This window comes from Phyllobates terribilis, unplaced genomic scaffold (assembly GCF_046119375.1).
Source record: "Phyllobates terribilis strain yellow unplaced genomic scaffold, ASM4611937v1 Scaffold_3__8_contigs__length_932513732, whole genome shotgun sequence".
Taxonomy (NCBI): domain Eukaryota; kingdom Metazoa; phylum Chordata; class Amphibia; order Anura; family Dendrobatidae; genus Phyllobates; species Phyllobates terribilis.
The window spans coordinates 206,491,390-206,515,893 of NW_027362763.1; the positions used below are offsets into that span (position 1 = coordinate 206,491,390).

Sequence of the window (24,504 nt, forward strand, 5' to 3'; positions counted from 1 at the left end):
ACGGGGGTGAGGTACCGGGAATGCGGGGCCGGGAGCAGGGCACGTAGCGGTGCATGGGCAGCTCTGTGACTACATGACAGGTCCCGCTGACAGCTCGGTGCTCTGCTGTGCTGTGCCCGTCACAGGTGGTCATCATGGGCGGTGGGTGATCAGTGCAGGGGCTGATCATTAACCCTGTCATCCCCACCGGCCGTGCTGAGTTGCTGCCGATCCTCCTTGGGATGTCACATGAGACGTGCACAGGTGCCTGTGTGTGCTGCGTCTTCCCATACACAGATCAGTGTGCACAGGTACCTGTATGTGCTGCGCCCTCCCATACACAGATCAGTGTGCACAGGTACCTGTATGTGCTGCGTCCTCCCATACACAGATCAGTGTGCACAGGTACCTGTATGTGCTGCGTCCTCCCATACACAGATCAGTGTGCACAGGTACCTGTATGTGCTGCGTCCTCCCATACACAGATCAGTGTGCACTGGTGCCTGTATGTGCTGCGTCCTCCCATACACAGATCAGCTGCACAGGTACCTGTATGTGCTGCGTCCTCCCATACACAGATCAGCGTGCACAGGTACCTGTATGTGCTGCGTCCTCCCATACACAGATCAGCTGCACAGGTACCTGTATGTGCTGCGTCCTCCCATACACAGATCAGCTGCACAGGTACCTGTATGTGCTGCGTCCTCCCATACACAGATCAGCGTGCACAGGTACCTGTATGTGCTGCGTCATCCCATACACAGATCAGTGTGCACAGGTACCTGTATGTGCTGCGTCCTCCCATACACAGATCAGCTGCACAGGTACCTGTATGTGCTGCATCCTCCTATACACAGATCAGCGTGCACAGGTACCTGTATGTGCTGCGTCATCCCATACACAGATCAGCGTGCACAGGTACCTGTATGTGCTGCGTCATCCCATACACAGATCAGCGTGCACAGGTACCTGTATGTGCTGCGTCATCCCATACACAGATCAGCGTGCACAGGTACCTGTATGTGCTGCGTCCTCCCATACACAGATCAGTGTGCACAGGTACCTGTATGTGCTGCGTCCTCCCATACACAGATCAGCGTGCACAGGTACCTGTATGTGCTGCGTCATCCCATACACAGATCAGCGTGCACAGGTACCTGTATGTGCTGCGTCATCCCATACACAGATCAGCGTGCACAGGTACCTGTATGTGCTGCGTCATCCCATACACAGATCAGTGTGCACAGGTACCTGTATGTGCTGCGTCCTCCCATACACAGTTCAGTGTGCACAGGTACCTGTATGTGCTGCGTCCTCCCATACACAGATCAGTGTGCACAGGTACCTGTATGTGCTGCGTCCTCCCATACACAGATCAGCTGCACAGGTACCTGTATGTGCTGCGTCCTCCCATACACAGATCAGCTGCACAGGTACCTGTATGTGCTGCGTCCTCCCATACACAGATCAGTGTGCACAGGTACCTGTATGTGCTGCGTCCTCCCATACACAGATCAGTGTGCACAGGTACCTGTATGTGCTGCGTCATCCCATACACAGATCAGTGTGCACAGGTACCTGTATGTGCTGCGTCATCCCATACACAGATCAGTGTGCACAGGTACCTGTATGTGCTGCGTCATCCCATACACAGATCAGTGTGCACAGGTACCTGTATGTGCTGCGTCATCCCATACACAGATCAGTGTGCACAGGTACCTGTATGTGCTGCGTCATCCCATACACAGATCAGTGTGCACAGGTACCTGTATGTGCTGCGTCATCCCATACACAGATCAGTGTGCACAGGTACCTGTATGTGCTGCGTCATCCCATACACAGATCAGTGTGCACAGGTACCTGTATGTGCTGCGTCATCCCATACACAGATCAGTGTGCACAGGTACCTGTATGTGCTGCGTCATCCCATACACAGATCAGTGTGCACAGGTACCTGTATGTGCTGCGTCATCCCATACACAGATCAGTGTGCACAGGTACCTGTATGTGCTGCGTCCTCCCATACACAGATCAGTGTGCACAGGTACCTGTATGTGCTGCGTCCTCCCATACACAGATCAGTGTGCACAGGTACCTGTATGTGCTGCGTCCTCCCATACACAGATCAGTGTGCACAGGTACCTGTATGTGCTGCGTCCTCCCATACACAGATCAGTGTGCACAGGTACCTGTATGTGCTGCGTCCCCCCCCATACGCAGAGATCAGCCGCACGGGTGCCGCCTGTCTGTGCTGCGTCCTCCCATACGCAGAGATCAGCCGCACGGGTGCCGCCTGTCTGTGCTGCGTCCTCCCATACGCAGAGATCAGCCGCACGGGTGCCGCCTGTCTGTGCTGCGTCCTCCCATACGCAGAGATCAGCCGCACGGGTGCCGCCTGTCTGTGCTGCGTCCTCCCATACGCAGAGATCAGCCGCACGGGTGCCGCCTGTCTGTGCTGCGTCCTCCCATACGCAGAGATCAGCCGCACGGGTGCCGCCTGTCTGTGCTGCGTCCTCCCATACGCAGAGATCAGCCGCACGGGTGCCGCCTGTCTGTGCTGCGTCCTCCCATACGCAGAGATCAGCCGCACGGGTGCCGCCTGTCTGTGCTGCGTCCTCCCATACGCAGAGATCAGCCGCACGGGTGCCGCCTGTCTGTGCTGCGTCCTCCCATACGCAGAGATCAGCCGCACGGGTGCCGCCTGTCTGTGCTGCGTCCTCCAATACGCAGAGATCAGCTGCACAGGGGCCGCGTCCTCCCATATCAGAGGATCACACATAGTTATAGCAAGTTTAGAAACTGTTAAGAGCTCAGATCACAGAGCAGAAAAGCCCCCGCTGCTGTCACTTCTCCACATCCCACCTGTCAGTTTTGTTTTGTCGCCGCCTGTGTCTGATGCCTCCAAGGACACTACCTTGTATTCCTGCTGACAGACCAGCAGCGGGCCACACTGGGAATGTGACTACTCCACCCTAAGGGCTTGCTCACACCACAGTGTTTTCGGCCAACTGCTGTCCGTGAAGGCAAACGGAGCAATGTTATTCGATAATGCAGTGCAGATGAGTGATTTCCCTCCTTCCACTCTCCCACTGACCAAATTTGTGTGTGAAAAATCTCAGCATGCACTAGGATGACACGCGCCCATTCAAGTCTATGGGTGTGCAAAAAAATCGGATGCCGTACAAAGACACAGTACAGCATGCGGTTATTACGGATACATCACAATTCTGTAACAGGAAACTGTAAATGGTCTTGTGAATGATTAATAGCTGCCGAGAAAAAAACTGATTGAACACCTATGACAAGTGTGAAAGAAATCGTCCCGCTTTTCTGGATGAAACTCGGACCAATTTTTTCTGTGCTTGTGTGACACAATCCAGATCACAGGACTGTAAAAGTTTCTCCTATCATACAGTCAGTAAAAAACAGCTAGCAGATGAATGGTGTCCGAGCTTCGTCTCATTTTTTTCATGGCCTATAGACTTGCTTTAGCGTGTTTGATCCATGGCTCAGATTAAGGGCAGGTGCAGACGAGGGTATTTCAGTTCCAAGCTTGATCCAACAAAACATCGTATCACACTCAACTATTGGTGTTCTATGGGGCCATGCACATGTCAGATTTTTTTTTTTTTACCTTGGACCAAAGAAAATATCGCTGCATGCTGGAGTTTGATCTGAGATTTGGATTGCACTCAGTCATGTTAGTCAATGAGTGCGTGGAAAACATTGGACTGCACTCGGATGACATCTGAGTGCAGTACAATTACAACAGACTGACAGAATGGAGAAGATGGAGTCATTTTTTTTTTTCTCCATCTTCTCCTCATCCAAGAGAATCGGATCACAATATCATCACATTCTGATCACAGTGTCATTGGCATAATCGTCCCAATTCTCTCAGATTAAAGAATCTACGGCCGTCTGCACCTGCCCTGAAATTGGTCATGTGCTGTGGTGCAGACCTCTTAGGCCATATACGACAGGCATAGTTAGGGGTTCAGCTCAGGGGGAAAACAAAACATCTGAGTGGACCCGCTAACCAGTAACCCTGATTACAACTATGGTTGTGCACTGATATTACCACCGTATGGTGACACATAGTGGTAGACACCAGTCCTGCAGACCATATAAGAGATTACAGTACAGTTATAGATGGTGACTTACAGCTGACGTTTTTTCTGGTGGAGTCGTTCATTTTTAACGTCTTTTACATTTGGCTTAAAACGACATGACCACTTCTTCCAGCCAGGACTTGTCTGCAGAGATTACAGCAAAAACTCCTCGTCCTACTGATACCCCAGTACTGAGCCACTGCTGCCGTATGTGTCCCTATTACTGCACCTGCTATCTGGCACAATAACAGCGCTCCTCTTAGTGCCCCAGATAGTAATGCCCATCACTGTGCCCCCACATAATAATAATGCCTCCTTTGTGCCCTCTAAATCAGGGTTCCCCAACTCCAGTCCTCAAGGCCCACCAACAGGTCATGTTTTCAGGATTTCCTTAGTATTGCACAGGTGATAATTACATCACCTGCACAGGCAATAATTCCATCACCTGTGCAATACTAAGGAGATCCTGAAAACCTGACCTGTTGGTGGGCCTTGAGGACTGGAGTTGGGGAACCCTGCTCTAAATGGTAAAATTGCCCCTTAGAAAATATTATTGCCCTAGAAAACAGTGCCCACATTTTTCCCCTTTGACTGTTACAATACCCTGAGTGCTGGGCGTTTTAGTGCAGGGGTGATGGCGCAGATAATAATCACAGAGACAGTGGGGTGCAGTCTTCCGAGTTTACTCACAGTTGTTAAGTTCCTCAGGTTGCACTGTCCAGCTTACAGCCTCCCACGTCGCGCTGCGTTCACCAGGCAGGGGTTCAGCAATCCCTCAGGTAGTTCAAGAGTGCCTGACAGGACCCCTTTCTATGTGCCTTCCTCAGTCGTCTTCCAGCGCTGGCTCTTGCCCTCCAGCCCTGTGCCTCACAATCAGTGTCCCAATCCGGTAGCCTCGGGTCTTGTCGGGCGACCTGCAGTCCCCTGGACCCTCTGTGGCCACCTTTTCGGCGATATAATTGTGGTTGTGGCCACTGCACCTTGCAAGTACAGCAGCCTCCGGTTCCTAGCTGAGCCTTGTAGTTCTCCACTAGTTTAGAGGCTGGTCCCCTCTGCGGCTTGATCCCTCCACACCAGGTAGATTCGGGTGTATGGGTGGCCTCCAGCACTGCCCGTACCCCTAGGATCCCCTCGTTCCTCCTGCAGCCTTCTCTCCTGCTCCTCTCTGTATTGGGCCTCTCTGCTAGGCCCTGCTCCCTTCAACTCTCCTCTCAGACTGACCTGTCTTTCCAAGATGGTTCCCTCTTTTATACTGCTTCCTTTTATGTGCTCCCCTAATCTGCTTCCTCCACTCACACCCACTACATGCTTCCCCCTCACTTGGTTCCCCTCCACTCCAGCCAGGGACCAGGGACTGTGCTCTCCCTTAGGAGCAATCTCGCCCTGCCCTACTGAAGTGGATGTGTTGGATGCAGCTGTTAGGGTCACCGGCAGCACTCTATCCTTACCTGAGAGTGGGATACCACACCTCTGGGTGAGATGCAGTACCTCTGTGGCGACTGAACCCTCAGGGGCGCCACACAACCACCGACTTACAATTGGCGAGTCTGATCCGAAATACAAATCAAAGTAGTGCATGTTGTGTTTTGTTTTTTTTTTCTTTTTTTTTAACCACCTGTGCAAGAACTTTTATTTAAACCCATTAACTTGAACTGTTCCGTGTGTGGTCCATGTGCTTCCCATTTAACATGCGTAACATACGGTCCCATTATACACTCATCTGAATGAACCTGTGGACTGGGTTCAGACCACCATGAATATTATTGTCACGTGTGAGTGTAACGTGGCGCGGGGTTGTAGCCGTGGGTGAGATACTCGTTTCTTTAGCTGTTACATGACAGTGGGGGTCCTGGCTGGGTGTGTTGGCTTATGCTATGGGCAGGGCCGGCATCAGCAAATGCCGGGGCCCTGAGCAGGCAGAGGGGCCCACTGGCGGTCGCGTACCCCGCTGGGCTATGGGAGGAGGAGAGCGGTGTCAGCGCCCGCCCTTCTCCGCCGCTTGCTCAGGGCCCCGGCAGCTGGATACTTACCTCTCCCCGTGCCTCCGCAGATCAGCTGTCTTCCTGCTCTGCGCTCCCTGTGACGTCTCAGGTCAGAGGGCGCGGTGACGTCTTTACACCGCGCCCTCCCCTGAGCCATCACAGGGAGCGCTGAGCGGGAAGACACTGACAACGCTGGAGTTCGAACCCGAGCAGCGGGCAGCGGGCAGCAGGTAGCCGGTGAGGAGAAGGGAGGTGAGTATTTGATTTTTTTTTTTTTTTTAATGTATGGAAGCATGGGGCAGTATAAAGAGAAGGGGGGGGGCATCCTGCATGGGGCATTATAAAGAGGGGGGGGCATCCTGCATGGGGCATTATAAAGAGGGGGGGTGACATCCTGCATGGGGCATTATAAGGTGGGGAACAGCCTGCATGGGGCATTATAAAGGGGGGGGGCAGCCTGCATAGTGCATTATAAGGGGGGGGGCAGCCTGTATGGGGCATTATGTGGGGGGTAACAGCCTGCATGGAGCATTATAAGGGGGGGGACAGCCTGTGGGGATAACAGCCTGCATGCAGCATTATATGGGGACCGGTATCCTGTATGGAGCATTATAAGGGGACCGGTATCCTGTATGGAGCGTTATATGGGGGCCAGTATCCTGTATGGAGTTTTATATGGGGGCCAGTATCCTGTATGGAGCTTTATAAGGGGACCAGTATCCTGTATGGAGCCTTATATGGGGGCCAGTATTCCGTATGGAGCCTTATATGGGGGCCAGTATTCCGTATGGAGCCTTATATGGGGGCCAGTATTCCGTATGGAGCCTTATATTGGGGCCAGTATTCCGTATGGAGCCTTATATGGGGGCCAGTATTCTGTATGGAGCCTTATATGGGGGCCAGTATTCTGTATGGAGCCTTATATGGGGGCCAGTATTCTGTATGGAGCCTTATATGGGGGCCAGTATTCTGTATGGAGCCTTATATGGGGGCCAGTATTCTGTATGGAGCCTTATATGGGGGCCAGTATTCTGTGTGGAGCGATTCACCGGTTTCTGAGCTATTGTGGAATTTACAATAGATATCACTCATGTAATGTAAGAAGTGAAATCTTTGCATTGTAATATATATATATATATATATCAGTGGGTACGAAAAGTATTCAGACCCTTTAAATTTTTCACTCTTTGTTTTATTGCAGTCATTTGGTAAATTCTAAAAAGTTCATTTTTTTTCTCATTAAAGTACACTCTGCACCCCATCTTGACTGAAAAAAAACAGAAATGTAGAAATTTTTGCAAATTTATTAAAAAAGAAAAACTGAAATATCACATGGTCATAAGTATTCAGACCCTTTGCTCAGCCACTCATATTTAAGTCACATGCTGTCCATTTCCTTGTGATCCTCCTTGAGATGGTTCTCCTCCTTCTTTGGAGTCCAGCTGTGTTTAATTAAACTGATAGGACTTGATTTAGAAAGGCACACACCTGTCTATATAAGACCTCACAGCTCACAGTGCATGTCAGACCAAATGAGAATCATGAGCTGAAAGGAACTGCCCAAGGAGCTCAGAGACAGAATTGTGGCAAGGCATAGATCTGGCCAAGGTTACAAAATAATTTCTGCATTACTCAAGGATCCAAAGAGCACAGTAGTCTCCATAATCCTTAAATGGAAGAAGTTTGGGACCACAAGAAGTCTTCCTAGACCTGGACGTCCAGCCAAACTGAGCAATCGTGGGAGAAGAGCCTTGTTGAGAGAGGTAAAGAAGAACCCCAAGATCACTGTGGCTGAGCTCCAGAGATGCAGTAGGGAGATGGGAGAAAGTTCCACAAAGTCAACTATCACTGCAGCCCTCCACCAGTCAGACCTTTATGGCAGAGTGGCCCGACGGAAGCCTCTCCTCAGTGAAAGACATATGAAAGCCTGCATAGAGTTTGCTCAAAAACACATGAAGGACTCCCAGACTATGAGAAATAAGATTCTCTGGTCTGATGAGACGAAGATAGAACTTTTTGGTGATAATTTAAGCGGTATGTGTGGAGAAAACCAGGCACTGCTCATCACCTGCCCAATACAATTCCAACAGTGAAACATGGTGGTGGCAGCATCATGCTATGGGGGTGTTTTTCAGCTGCAGGGACAGGACGACTGGTTGCAATTGAAGGAAACATGAATGCGGCCAAGTATAGAGATATCCTGGATGAAAACCTCTTCCAGAGTGCTCTGGACCTTAGACTTGGCCGAAGGTTCACCTTCCAACAAGACAATGACCCTAAGCACACAGCTAAAATAACAAAGGAATGGCTTCAGAACAACTCTGGGACCATTCTTGACTGGCCCAGCCAGAGCCCTGACCTAAACCCAATTGAGCATCTCTGGAGAGACCTGAAAATGACTTTCCAGCAATGTTCACCATCCAACCTGACAGAAGTGGAGAGGATCTGCAAGGAAGAATGGCAGAGGATCCCCAAATCCAGGTGTGCAAAACTTGTTGCATCATTCCCAAGAAGACTCATGGCTGTACTAGCTCAAAAGGGTGCTTCTACTCAATACTGAGCCAAGGGTCTGAATACTTATGACCACGTGATATTTCAGTTTTTCTTTTTTAATAAATTTGCAAAAAATTCTACATTTCTGTTTTTTTTCAGTCAAGATGGGGTGCAGAGTGTACTTTAAAGAGAAAAAAAATGAACATTTTAGAATTTACCAAATGGCTGCAATGAAACAAAGAGTGAAAAATGTAAAGGGGTCTGAATACTTTTCGTACCCACTGTGTATATGTATATGTATATGTGTATATATATATATATATATATATATATATATATATATATATATATATATATATATATATATATATATATAATATATATTTCTCCGCCGTATCTCTGCATCATGAATCATGGTATGTGTTAAAGGGGCCCACTGAGACTCTTTCGCCCGGGGCCCAGAAAAACCTGGAGCCGGCCCTGGCTATGGGGGCACTACGTCCTTGCAGGTCGCATGGCATCGATGACTTGGGTTGGCCAGAAACAGATGTTCAGGACTTCAATGAGGGAGACCACCAGCCAAAAATAAACTTTTTAGTGAACGATAACTTAGTGGTTATTATGTAGATAGTGGGCACACAACTTCATGAATGAATTCATAATATGGAGCATTTTCTACAGTCTCAATTCCTTTCTTGTTACTAGTTGGTTCTCTATCTCCATTGTTTCACTGTCCTTCCCCACAGCCCAGCTCAGTACTATATTTCAGTTAGCAAGAGTCATATTCTCAACCCGTGAATCTGCGTCTTCTTTCCCCTCAAGGCAACTTTATTGCCAGTATGGCCCATACTTATCTCCTCTCCTACTGACTCCTTGGAACTCCCTTCCGGGGCACTCCTTGTCTGACATACTCTGTCCCGTTTTTGCCTGATACCTCTCTGAATTATGAAGTGTAGGCGTCCTCTCCCAGGACCCGTCTCCGTTTGATCACTCTGCCCTCCTGTCGGTTTTTCTTCTCTCTTTACTCTGGTTCACGCTAGCCACCGTCTCGTTCTCTCCTCACTTCAGGTCACCCACGTCATGCGGCACTGCTTACTATCCAGACCTTAGGTCTACTTCAGACTGGGCCTTATCTGATCTCCTGATAGGAAACTGTATCTGTCCCTTCACCTTATCCCCTCCCACTCTGGGCTAGTCCCAATCATTAACTCTCACTCTCCCTACTGTCAGGCAGAACACAATGCCTACATTATTAACGCATGTCACAGTTCACATTACACAGTACACTTGCTCTTCAAGAGGGAATGTGGGCAATATATAGTTTTATGGATGAGAATACTACATGTTGCACGTGGAAAACCGCTTATGTGCGCCAGTACACTGACTACCATGGGTCAGCAAGTGGTCTGACCACACACTGGCTGTAAATGCGCTCATATTAGCCCGCTCTGGGCTCATATTCACACTTAGTACTACTGATCCTTAATTCTGGACCTGTTTTGGGCCCATACTCTGCCTCCTTGTGCCTCTGATTTTATCAGATGCTGTATTATCCAGGCATTAGCCACACTGGCATTGTTGCTTGTGCAGAAGATGGAGTCACATGTGGGCACTGTATAGCAGCACACACATTGCCTTCACATCTATAATACAAATGTATGCTATGCTTTTAATATAGGATCTTATCGATGCATGTCAGTTTTTTCGGGGGTTCGGTGCTTCCTCGTGACAGTATTTGATTACAGATTGCATTTATCAGATTGTTCCTTATCTCTCGGTTCTCTTCTTTTTCTTATATGTGAGATTGCTGAATATTACAGCTGCAGCTGAGACAATGGCTCAGAGATAAACCCTTAGGATCGGCCTTTATTCTGTACTTCTTGTAAGCTTCTCCTGGTGGAGATGAAAGCTGTCAGGAATGGCATCATGCTGGGTGATCTATTACACCAGATCTGCAGGGGTCATGTAAGCAAATTCAGAAGTGTCTTAGTGTGTTGTCTGTTAGGCAGGGTATGGATCATTGCCGCCCATGAGATCACCTAGTCGTTACCGCTGGGTACATTTGCATTCAGAGATAATATTAATAATCCTTATTCATGTACATTTTCCACTGCGCTTTTACAATGAAATAAAGGGAAGTGCTTTCCCTGATCATAAGAGCTGACAATCTAAATGAAAGGGAGCAGTGACACAATAGGTACAGTACAGACCAAAAGTTTGGACACACCTTCTCATTGAAATATTTTTCTGTATTTTCATGACTATGAAAATTGTACATTCACTGAAGGCATCAAAACTATGAATTAACACATGTGGAATTATATACTTAACAAAAAAGTGTGAAACAACTGAAAATATGTCTTATATTCTAGTTCTTCAAAGTAGCCACCTTTTGCTTTGATGACTGCTTTGCACACTCTTGGCATTCTCTTGATGAGCTTCAAGAGGTAGTCACCGGAAATGGTTTTCACTTCACAGGTGTGCCCTGTCAGGTTTAACAAGTGGGATTTCTTGCCTTATAAATGGGGTTGGGACCATCAGTTGTGTTGTGCAGAAGTCAGGTGGATACACAGCTGATAGTCCTACTGAATAGACTGTTAGCTGCTTTTTTCTTGCCAGAATACAAATTCTAAGTAAAGAAAAACGAGTGGCCATCATTACTTTAAGAAATGAAGGTCAGTCAGTGCAAAAATTGGGAAAACTTTGAAAGTGTCCCCAAGTGCAGTTGCAAAAACCATCAAGCGCTACAAAGAAACTGGCTCACATGAGGACCGCCCCAGGAAAGGAAGACCAAGAGTCACCTCTGCTGCTGAGGATAAGTTTATCCGAGTCACCAGCCTCAGAAATCGCAGATTAACAGCAGCTCAGATTAGAGACCAGGTCAATGCCACACAGAGTTCTAGCAGCAGACACATCTCTACAACAACTGTTAAGAGGAGACTTTGTGCAGCAGGCCTTCATGGTAAAATAGCTGCTAGGAAACCACTGCTAAGGAGAGGCAACAAGCAGAAGAGACTTGTTGGGCTAAAGAACACAAGGAATGGACATTAGACCAGTGGAAATCTGTGCTTTGGTCTGATGAGTCCAAATTTGAGATCTTTGGTTCCAACCACCGTGTCTTTGTGCGACGCAGAAAAGGTGAATGGATGGACTCTACATGCCTGGTTCCCACCGTGAAGCATGGAGGAGGAGGTGTGATGGTGTGGGGGTGCTTTGCTGGTGACACTGTTGAGGATTTATTCAAAATTGAAGGCATACTGAACCAGCATGGCTACCACAGCATCTTGCAGCGGCATGCTGTTCCATCCGGTTTGCATTTAGTTGGACGATCATTTATTTTTCAACAGGACAATGACCCCAAACACACCTCCAGGCTGTGTAAAGGCTATTTGATCAAGAAGGAGAGTGATGGGGTGCTACGCCAGATGACCTGGCCTCCACAGTCACCAGACCTGAACCCAATCGAGATGGTTTGGGGTGAGCTGGACCGCAGAGTAAGGGCCAACAAGTGCTAAGCATCTCTGGGAACTCCTTCAAGATTGTTGGAAGACCATTTCCGGTGACTACCTCTTGAAGCTCATCAAGAGAATGCCAAGAGTGTGCAAAGCAGTCATCAAAGCAAAAGGTGGCTACTTTGAAGAACCTAGAATATAAGACATATTTTCAGTTGTTTCACACTTTTTTGTTAAGTATATAATTCCACATGTGTAAATTCATAGTTTTGATGCCTTTAGTGTGAATGTACAATTTTCAAAGTCATGAAAATACAGAAAAATCTTTAAATGAGAAGGTGTGTCCAAACTTTTGGTCTGTACTGTACATGGTGCTTTTTTATTTATTTATTTTTTTAAGGATCATTCCTTTGTCCTGTCATATGTAAAGCTTTTAGCCCTCGTCACCCCATCAGCATCTCAGACTCTGTTCACACTCTTTGTCTATCTGTTCCGTTTCAGGAACAGACAAGTTGAATAAGCGAGCAGTTACAGCAGTTATGCAAACGGAAGCAGAACGGAACGATTATTGTAGGGTCCGTTTGGTCTCCATTTTCTGGAACGGAAAAAATGTCCTCCGTTCTAAAAATAGACCCCATAATAATCAATGGCACCCCTTCTTACTTGATGTAACGGATCATTTACTGCGCATGGTAGTCTATTCCTAAAACAGAAAAGGCAAAAGAATGTCTGAATGGAGCCTGAGCCGACACTGATACAAGGGGGTGTAGCGGGCTGAATGGACTGGAGGTGTCTCAGACCAGTTAAGGTTGTGGATGGATATGGACCATCATGGTCATGTTACATACGTTCCCCTTAAAGAAATGATTATTTTTTAAGGGAAGCTTAAAATTCTGAATGTTAGGAGCAAGCCTTATATTCCAGGAGAGTAAGGTCTAGGGAATCGGTGCAGCGTGAGAGGAGGACTGCAGACGGGAGGATGAAAGCTTCAGGAGTGAGCGAAGAGCACATCTGGGTTGTAAGATGGGAAAAGAGAGCAGAGATGTATGATGGTGCACCGTTGTGGTGGGCTTTGTAGACTAGTCAGTGAAATGAGTGATGGAGGGCAGCAGGTTAGTCTAAGCCCAGGGCTACACACCACCATGTGTCATGCGACCGGAATTCTCACAGAAGTCCGACGACCAAAAACAATAATGCAACTGTTTTTGAGCTTTCATTTCAATGGAAAAAAAATCCAAATCATAGACTAGGGAACCATATGCTAGGACTCCCAAAAGAATGAAGGGCCATGACCCGCCCCATTGTTCTCTATTTGTTGGAGCTATAGGACAGATGGAGATAGCCGAGTGATTCACTCGGCTGTCTACGAGGATGACTGAGACAATGAGCAGATCATTGGGCATGCGTGATTATACCGCTCCATACAATACTGACTGCAGCTGAAAGTGTTGGGTGCTCGGGGACCCCCCATCCTGGCAATCGTAAGAGTCCAAATTGGTGAGACCCTCACCGATCAGACTATGTCATTCATGGGAAAACACCTTTACAATCTGCATAAAAAAATCAGACTGACTTTGTAAGTAATCTTCGTTGCCCACTGCCCTTTTTCAAATAAATTAGTGACTGTTTGTGCCAAGACCACCAAAGCCTAATCTGTTATTTGCAGGAGCACTCTGTTCTATCTCACTGAGGGGGTCTTTAGAAAGGGACCATTTGTATAATGTCCAATTGCCTTAGGGCATATTGTTAAACTGGGCCAGACTTTCAAACCTTGCAGATTTGCTCATTTGTTTGGACCCAGACCAAATTTGGCATATTTTGGTGCATATTTTCCCATCAAGTTTTAGACCTATTTAGCATGTGTTTTAAATGCTTTTTTCACCTCTCATCATGCAGGTGTGGTTTGTGAGGAGGATGTGACCTTAATCAGGTATTCCCATCTCCAAAGTCCTGTTCCAATATTTAGTAGGTATAATAATATTAGCAAATACCTCCAGTTAGAAATGTAGTATAGTTCTTCTCATCAGCTATGCTGCTTACCCCATGTGCACGGCATTGCAGTAGCTTAGTTATCCATGGTTACCACCACTCATGAAGTGACTGTTAGTGGTCGTAACCATGAATACCTAATAACTAAGCTACTGCAATGCCCTGCACATGAGGTGAGCAACATAGCGATTCAGAAGAACTATACAATATTTCTAATTGGAGGTAGTTGCTAATAATAATAATAATATTACACCTACTTTATATTGGGATAGGATCTTGGACATGTGAATACCCCTTTTAAGTGCATCAACTTGCACCCAGTGTTAGGCCACGTTCTGTATTTGGTCAGTATTTTACCTCCGTATCTGTAAGCCAAAACCAGGAGTGGGTGATAAATACAGAAGTGGTGACGGGTTTCTATTATACTTTCCCTCTGATTGTTCCACTCCTGGTTTTGGCTTACAGATACTGATGTAAAATACTGAACATGTGCACGTGGCCTTAGGGACAAAATAGTAGTTGAAGTAAACCAACCGGAAGTTGGTGTAAAATTTGGTCAAATTAAAATCCATCTTGAGCCACTGGTATAAATTTGTTGCATTTTCAGACTTTCTAGTCTGTTTCCATAGTTTATTGCCCAGGATTAATAAATCTGCCCCCGTGTGTCTCTTTAGCCTTTGTTTGCATGTACTTTTGGACATCCATCTATTTGTTCCATTTTAGGAGCAGACCAATGGAATAAGTCATCCTTTACATCCGTTGTACAATAGCGGGACGCCATTGATTATTATGGTGACTGTTGCAGAAAAAAATTCCTGCATGTAGAACTTTGTCTTCCATTCGGAACTCCGATAGACCCCTTAATAATCAATGGGGTCCCTCTGTTTCCCTCTGTTGCATAACTGATGATGCAACGGATCATTTATTCCGTTTGTCCTCTCCTAAAACGGACGGATGTGTGAAGAGAAAGCCTAAGATGTGGAACTGATCCAATAATAAGATTTGGCGCTACCTGGGGATTTCCAGGTCATTGCTCCTGCCATGCGAATCAGCCAGTATACACCGATCAGTCATTTTCTCACAGAACTAGAATTGGTTATGAATAAATCATAAATGCTTCTAATTCAGTGTAAAATCTAATTTTTAGAAAACATTGGTGATGCATTTACACCCACAGTGTGCTGTGTGCCTGCTTGTTCTTTCATCGCTGGCACATTGTATTAGTGGGGGCGCACAGCGGGTCTGGCTATATGATAGCAGCTTCTTAATTCTTATTAATGGAATTGGCTGAGATCTGACAGTGGAGTGGGACATGTGAAATTGTCCCTTCTCTTCCCACAACTGTAATATAGGGGAATTACTGCGTGGGCTGTTCTCTAATATTGATGTAATGTTTTTATACCTCCTAAGGTTAGAGCGTTATCTGTATCTGGAAGAGTTTTTATTGGAAATTATCAGAAGCTCATGGCTGTGCATACAGGCACAAGTATATTGTGCCAAGTACTGCTCATATAAGAGTGTGGTGGCCCACTCCTGCACATGGGCCCACCGGAGGGTTCTCCTGTACTCCTGTGGGCCAGTCCAAGCCTGCACGCTCTGTCCACACACTGCGTTGTAAAGTTCAGTCATCAGTCTCAGGGACATTTGCCAGTCAGTGGTTGGATATGAGTTTTAACTAAGGCTGTATATGTGCTCTCTGACACCCCTTTCCCTTGTACAGTCTCCTGTGGCTTTGTGCATACCGTATGTGGCACCTGTGGCATTGGTTAAACTTCTTGCCACTTTTACTTTGATCTAAGGCTACCTGGCAATAAATGATGGCTTGATCTAAAAATTGCAGTATTGTATTGCGACATGGTACCTAATAAGTGTCAATGGAGTCACATTGTGACCTGCAATCGCGACATGACCACCATAAAAAATCCAACACTAGATATTTTGGGTTGCCAAACGTGCCTGCAAACCTGTATGTGATTTGGATGTTGCATTACAGCTAAATTGAAGCTGCAGAGTTTAGTTCCCACTATGAGTTTTTGTTGCTGCGTATTTTCATTGCGGAAAAAAAACCGCAGCATTTCACAGTTCCAGCAAATTGGATAGAATTTAAGTAGGGAATATTTCCAGTAGATAGAGGGTACACAGCTTTATGAACGTTTCCTTCATGATACAGAGCATCCTCTACACAGTTTCAATTCCTTCCTCTTTACTCTCTTTTTCCACCTCCTGTTACCCTTAGGGGAGCTACTTTTGCCAGTATGGCCGATGCTTATCCTCTTTGTTTCTGATGCTCTGGAACGCTCTTCCGGGTCACTCTCTTTGTCTTCTGTACTATGTCCCGATAGGCCCGTTACCTCTCTGCGTTGTAAACTCTATGCCATCCTGCTAAGCGTCCTGACCCAGGACCCGTCTCCGATCGATCCCTCTGTTCCGTCAGTCACTTCTCTTCTACTTCTCTGCTTAGGATCTCGCTATCCCCTGTCTCTGCCTCCTCTCATTAGGGACACCCACAACATGCTCACTTCAGACCTTAGGTCCTCTTTCTATGCACAATAGGCCCTAATTGATGTTCTGACAGGAACTGTCTCTTGTTCCTTCAGCCTAGCCCCCTTACATTCTGGGCTAGTTCCAGTAATTGACTATAACTGTCCCTGTCCACTACCTGTTGCTGGGCACAATACAATACCAACATCATAACCCATTTCACAGTTCACATTACACATCAACAATAAACATATTCTTAAAGGGGGAACATGGGAAGCATTTCCATCTCCTTACAGAATTACAATTTATTTTTAAGTTAGGGTTTGTGGAAAATATACAAATCACACATAGGACATAATATGGTGCGTATTAGCTGAACATTATGGTAGCATGATAGATAATACAAATTAAGGTAAATTATTTTACTTTAAAGGGGTTGGGTTGTTTTGATAATTGGGTAAAATTGCAGAGTGCGTGTAAAAACAAGCAACTTTGCATTTTTTCTCTGATTTAAAAAATGATCTTCGTTCTCAAGAACAGAAGAATTTTTAAGTTCATAGTTTACTGCTCATTGATTAGGTTACCAGCCACCTCTACAGTGTTTCAGAGCGCATCGAAGAACGACCATTTTGGCCCAGTGGAGTGACTGTGCTGCTTGTCCAAACCGTCAAGGAGCCTAACCCCCTCCCCCTTCCTCAACAAACGGGAAGCAAGGGAAGCGATGCACTCCTTAAGAAAAGAATTAGAAAACCCAGTTTTTCCAGGTCAAGTACAAGAAGTAGTAATAATTTTGGCATCGCTGTGCATTTCTGAAAACGAATACCGACTAAAACTATAAATGAGTTATTTAACAGACTTCAATGATTTGTACACTGACAGTCTTTCTAGATGGAAATCCAACCTGGACGGCTTTTATTTATTTTACTCACTTATTTAGCGCCATTAATTCAGCACTTTACAGACATCATGATCTCTGTCCCCATTGGGGCTCACAATCTAAATTTCCTAGTAGTATTTCTATGGACTGTGGAAGGAAACTGGAGGAAACCCACGCAAACACGGGGAGAACATACAAACTCCTTACAGATATTGTCTTGGTGGGGATGTAAACCCAAGACCCCAATGCTAACCACAGAGCCACCATGCTGCCCTCAAAATATGCTGGTTGTTCCCAGTCTGCTGTGTGTAAAATTTTGTGCAACTATAAGCAAATTAGCACTGGTACAAAACAAAAAAAGAAGGGGTTGATCAAGGAAGTTGTCAAGGTGTCAGGATAATTATCTGGAAGCAATATGCCTTGAAAATAAAGTACTGAACCAAACAAATGGGGGGGAAAAAAAAAACAGGTGGAAACAGGAGTCAATATCTGTGACCGAGTTATAAGAAATCGTCTGAATGAAATGGGATTTTACCTATGGAAAATAAGCTAACGGACAATACAAGGTAGCACTTATTACCTAAAAAGTCTCTGCACAGGTTCTCTTACAGATTTTGGACACTTTTCTCATTCCTAGAATATGTTATAGATTTAGTGATGATTAAAGGGAATCTGTCATCGGGTTTTTGCTACCCCCATCTGAGAGCTATGTAAAAGTTTCCCAAAATCTTATTAAACTAGGGCACATCAACATGCATAAGTAAGAGTATGCCCATGCAACTCCTAAAACATGGAAAGAAACAGAGAAACTAGGAGTCTCTTATGCAAAAATATGACAATCTTTATTAAATACACATGTATACATAATTACAAATAGATAATAAAGATAAAAACAGTGTGCATAGGGGCCAGTGTAAGGAACCCCCCCCCACTAGGGAAAAAACAGTCAGAGATTATATGTAGCTCTCTGCAAGGTATAGGTCAGGAAAAGCGGAATGTTTTAGGCTAGTGGTAACAGGTTGACCCAGGTAATCTATATAGGGCAAGTGGTGAAAGTATAAGCACGTAGTGTGCCACTAAAATACGAACTCCCAGGGACACCATCAACAATTGTATAAGTGTCAAAATACTGGACCAAAGAGCCTATAACCGCTTACCCTAAATAGTAGTATCCCAAGGACCCTCAGAATGGTGGCTAGGGTGGTTTAGCTTCTTCCCAACGCGCATTTCGCATTGCTTGTGCGTTGCTTTCTCAAGGGAAGTAGTGGTGTTGTCCTTCCAGGACCTTAATGTATCGTGGCAGCCGATCACATGGGAAACCATGTGATCGGGAGCTGGCCAATGGTACTGCTGGAATCAACGCACGCTCCCTCGGGAAGCCACGGCCACCCACCCACCACGTGCCCGGCAGTCAGCCCACGGGAGGCGCGTGCTGCTCTGGAGAGAGTCACCACAGCGCCTGCGCTCACCTGCCGGACCGAGGCAGGTGAGCGCAGATCCAGGGGGAGCGCGCGCACCACAGCGCCACCAATGATACATATATGTGGAAGCCCCACAGACCTGTCTAGTACTGCAAGTATAGGTATAGATAACATCCACAAGGGAAATTATACATGTATGGGAAGAATTACAACAAAATATAATGTTCATAGATGTAAGGTATATCGGAATTCTTCCAAAACTTTTTGCAGGTATCCCATCCCAAAGGATTCTTCAAAAGGATGCAATAAGTCAAAAAACGATGGCCAATAAAAAATACCAAACATGGATAAAACCTGGACAAAAACAATGAAAAAGATTTTTGCAAACAATAAAAACAAAATATAATTAAAGAAATAATAAAGACAACACATAACAAATTACCAAAACACCCAATGCAATAAAAAATGCTGGAGAATTTTTTTTAAAAAAATATAAGGAAAGGAAAAAACGAAAGGGGCAACTAAAAATCAAAAAGTAGGGATAAAAGGGAGCGAAGGAGGGGGGCAGCACCAAATATAAACACATACTACAGTACATAGAAAAACAGAATGTTATAAGACAAAATACCGTTCTAAAGAAAAGAAGAAAAACTCGGGGACTCATTGAGTCCCTTGGGAGCCATTGTATCAAGAGTCACGATCCAGCGTGTCTCACGCTGTGCGAGGATTCTTTTAACATTCCCATCCCGTGTTCCTAAATGAATCAAATCAATGCCCCTAACCATGAGTGAGCGTGGATCGCAATTGTGGAAATCCCTGAAATGGCGAGGAATTGTCTTAAGTTCTGATGCGTTGGTCACTTGTCTGGCAGCTCGAATGTCTCTGACATGTTCGCGGACTCTGACTCTGAGCTCTCTGGAGGTGAGCCCCACGTAAATCAGTTGGCAGCCACATGTGGCGTAATAGATAACATTTATACTACCGCATGAGATCCAATGTTGGATTTTAAATTGGCGCTCACCCCCAGCAGAGTCAAAAGTCTTACAGCAAAGGACATTAGCGCATGCCAGGCAGTGACCGCACGGGAAGCACCCCACTGTGGGTGTAAAAGAAGCCAAAAAAGTATTCGCTGGAACGTAATGGCTCCTAACAAGAGGATCACTAAGATTGCGTGATCTCTTTGGTGTCATAGATGGTTTGTCTCCTAATAGTGGATACAGCGGAGGTTCGGTACTGAGGATGGACCAATGTTTTGTTAGAATTGATCTCATTGTGTTCCACTCGCTGTTATATGTAGAGATGAACCTAATCTTGTTGTCACCCGTGTCCTCTCTCCCACGAGAATACAAAAGTTGTGATCTCGGGGGTCCTTTTTGCCCTGGTGTACCCTCTTTTAATAGCCTGCCGGCTGTAACCCCATTGTATAAAACGGGTCTGAAGGTTCATAGCCTGTGTTTCAAACCGTTGGATGGAGGAGCAAGTCTGCCTCACCCGAAGGAACTGTCCGACCGGGACGGCCCTAATGGTAGCGGGATCATGGGCAGACGAGGCATGAATCAGTGCATTAACTGCAGTTGTCTTTCTGAAGACATCAGTCTGGACGGCCGACGCGGAGTCCACCTCCAGACTGACGTCCAGAAAGTCAATCCTGGTGGTATCATACTTATAGGTCAAACGGATATTTTTATCATTACAATTAAGTCTGTCCATGAATACAACGAGCTGCAGCTCTGTGCCCCCCCCCCTCCACATCAAAACAATATCGTCAATGTATCGGTACCAGCACAGCACATGGTCTGCGGCGCATGTCCCCCCATCACCAAAAATGGATCTCTCCCATGAGCCCAGGAAGAGATTGGCGTATGAGGGGGGCACAGGCAGCACCCATGGCCGTGCCGCGTACCTGTAGATAAAAAAGATCTTTAAAAGTAAAAAAATTGTGAGTAAGGACAAAGCGCAGCAGCTCCCGAATAAACCCGCATAGAGGACCGTCCAGGTCGGAGGCACCCAGAAAAAGGTGGACCGCCTCTAATCCATCGTCATGGTCAATACAAGTGTAGAGCGTTTCAACGTCCGCCGTGACAAGGAGAACATCATCGTCCACAAAGATGCCGTCAACCCGAGTTAGGATGTCCGTCATGTCCTTGATGTATGATGGGAGGGTCTCGACCAATGGCTTAAGATAGTGATCAATGAATTTACAAATTGGTTCGCAGAGACCCTCAATCCCTGACACGATCGGACTTCCCGGTGGGCTGACGGCATCTTTGTGGATTTTAGGCAGTAGATAAAAGGTAGGGACTCTCGGAAACCGGACAGTTAGCACATCAAGCACCTTCTTAAGTATAATTCCTAATTCGAAGGCGCCAATAAGTATGGACTGAAGCTCTGCCGAGAAGGAGTGAGACAATTTGCAGTAGGTATTTTTGTCCCTCCGTTGTCGGAAGGCCTTGTGTTCGTATAGAGAGCAGGGCCATACCACGATATTCCCCCACCTTGTCCGCCTGTTTAAATACCACGTCTTGATAAAATTGTAAATCTTTAATGGCATTCCGCTGTGCATGAGTTAAATTATCATGCTTGCGTGTTGTAGATAGTTTTAAAATCTTCGGACACCAATTTTGTAAAGATTTCTATTACAGGACTTAGGGACAAAAGGGGGAAGTGTGTCGACTTAGATGAAATATGCTGAGGGAACCTACCTTGATGATTTGACGTTTGTTCATTCAATAACTCCTCCAATGCCTGTATTGCCTCCCTCTCGGCCGGACTCTCCAGGGCTAGAGTATTGTGGTTCTTATGGTGTAATTTTTTTAGAATTAACTTTCGAGAGAACAGTTGAAGGGCTTTCAAAGCTGTGAAATAATGAAAACCATTAGTAGGCGAAAAAGACAAACCCTTACTTAATACCTCAAGCTCATGTTTGGAGAGGACACGGGTAGACAAATTAATCACCTGAAGACCCCAGCATTATCTGTCGCTGTCTGACCACTAACAGGTCCCTGGCGTTTGGTATTTTGTCGCGTTTTCACTCGATACGTAGAATAAGAGGCGGCATGTGTCACAGGGTTGGAGCCTTTAGTGCTGAGTTGTATACAGTATTAACCTGAGAGGATGTGGATCTGAGGGAAGAGGATCTTGATCTAGAGGAAAAGTCCTCTCTAAAACATGGGTGGGATCTGTCTTGGGGATTCTGCCATTTATAGACTTGGTTGGTATTAAAGTCATTAATATCCCTTTTGAAGCTTCCTCATTTTGATTTTTTGTAGATCCTCAACCCATTTCTGTGTTTCCTGCTCGATTTCATCATTGAGCTTTTTGAGAGTACTAGCTGGAGCCTCTTTTTTTTAATAGTGGAGAGAAGTTCCTCAATTTCTTTCTCCATACTAGTCAATAAGGCGTGATTTCTTTCCTTAAAAAGCTCTATAAAGCCACGCGAGCAGGTATTAGCCTGACTTTCCCACTGACATTTAATGTTCTCATCCTCAATGGGAAATGAGGGGAAGATCTGGATACGCAGCCCTCTGGGGATAAGCCCCCTTTGGAGGTATTTTTCTAAAAATGCGTGAGTCCACCATGTACGTGTACGTGTTTTAATTAGATCTTTTAATTGAATAGTCAACGCGTTAGTACTTATATTAGTTCCTTCAGTGCTGCCTACAGCACTGTCATTGCACACATCATCATGTAAGGAGAGCCATGTATCATCACGGGCTCAGAAATCCATGGTAGGATTGGAAAAAACTGTGAGGAACACATCTGAGAGCTGCATAATGTAGGGGCAGGGACCCTGATTCCAGCAGGGTATCACTTTCTTTGCTAGTTGCTGTTATTTTTATAAAATCTCCTGTTTTATCTGCTGCAGTTCTCTGAGTGCTGAGCTCTGTATAACCCCGCCTACATCACTGATTGGCAGCTTTCTGCCCTTGTACAGTATACACGGAAAGCTGCCAATCAGTGGTGGGGGCGGGGTTATGTAGCGTTCATGAACATGGAGGACTACATGGCAGCAGGTTTACTAGTCCTCTAATGATCTTCTGCAGTTTTATAAAAACTACATCTAGCAGCTCAGTAAGTGACACATCGCTGGAATCGGGGTCTTTGCCCCTACATCCTGCTTCTCTCTAATTACATAGCAAAAACCTGCTGACAAATTCCCTTTAAGTAATCTTTTCAGGATGATAGTGAATTTCAAGCAAAGAGTGTTAAAGCTTTTTCTTCAGAAAAGGGAACTTAAGAACACTTGATGATGAGCAGCAAATGGTCCATGACAGCTTCAACATACAAAGCTGAGCTCTGCCGCACTTGGAGGAGTTGGAACCAGATTAATGTAGAATATGGTTTATCATTAGTGGAGTCCATGCCAGGTTGTCATGAAAGCCCAAAGAAGAATAACAAAGTACTAAATGGGATTTATTTTTTTTAGGTTTTTTTTTTTTAGTTTTTTGCTAATGATTTCTACTTGCGCTGGAAAAACATACGCCATAATTCACATAATTACACGAGCAAAAATGCAGTGGAAGATCCATTGTGGGAGTCTAGCCTTAACCCCTTACAGACATCTGTAGTACATGTACGGCTGAAGTCGGTAGCGGGTGTATGGAGCAGGCTCACTGGGTGAGCTCGCCCCAGACCCGGCAGGTAATGGCTGTGTGTTACAGAAAAGACCTGCCTCTAACAATCACAGTTGGCACGGAGCTTCTCTCAACTGTTAACCTGTTAAATACTGCTGTCAAACTCTGACAGTGGCATTAACAGCGTGCCGGCATGTGGGTGCGTCATTCTATACCCCCATCAGTGCTCCAGTGATGCGATCGCGGGATGTCGATGGGTTCTTATGACAGCCGGGGGTCGAAGACCTCTGTGCCTGTCATTATGGATCTCCCTTGAAGTCCAGCCTGTAACTGGGCTTCAAAGGAGACCATGATTTTTTTTCTATATGCAGCAATTCTGTGGTATTGCAGTGTATAGCAAAAGTGATCAGACGATAACAGCTTCTAACAAGTACAGTGAAAAGTTAAAAAAAAAAAAATAGTTTTAAAAAATATGAACACTTCCCCCCCCCACCCATAAAAGTTCAAATCACCCCCTTTTTCCCCCATTAAACATAAATAAAATACACTTATGCGATATCGCCGTGTCAAGAATAGTTTGATCTTTCTAAAGACAATTAACCCGATCGGTAAATACAATAAACAGAAAAATAAAAATTAAAAACGCCAAATTTAGCTTTTTTTGGGTCCCTGCAATATCGACAAAAATGCTGTAAGAAGCGATCAAAATGGTATCAATATAAATGTCGTCTTGTCTCACAAAAAATAAGCCCTCACACAGCTCCATCAACCAAAAAATGAAAATAAATGTTACGTGTCTTGGAAAATATCGACACAATCCCCCACCCCCAATTTTCTTTTAAAGTTCTGATTTTTTTTTTTCCTCAACGCTAAAATAATCAGGACAAGTTTCGTATCGCCATAATCGTACTGATGAGAATCAAACTGCGAGGTAATTTTTTTACCACACAATGTGCGCATTAAGCACAATTCCTAAAAAACAATGTCAGAATTGCATTTTTTTTCTTCCTAATTTCACCGCACTTGGAATATTTTTTCCCATTTTACACTATGGGGTAAAATGAATAGTGTCATTCATGTGCCCTGAAAAATGAAAAAAATGATGGGTCTTGGAAAAAATGAAAAAAATAAGAAACAAATTGGA

The 24,504-nt window shown here is 45.5% G+C and overlaps 1 protein-coding gene across 1 annotated transcript in view; it reads left to right on the forward strand.

Annotated features, from left to right (window-relative positions):
- AP1S3 (adaptor related protein complex 1 subunit sigma 3) overlaps nucleotides 1-24,504 on the forward strand; it is a 54,297-nt gene that overhangs the window by 161 nt on the left and 29,632 nt on the right. The window lies entirely within an intron of this gene.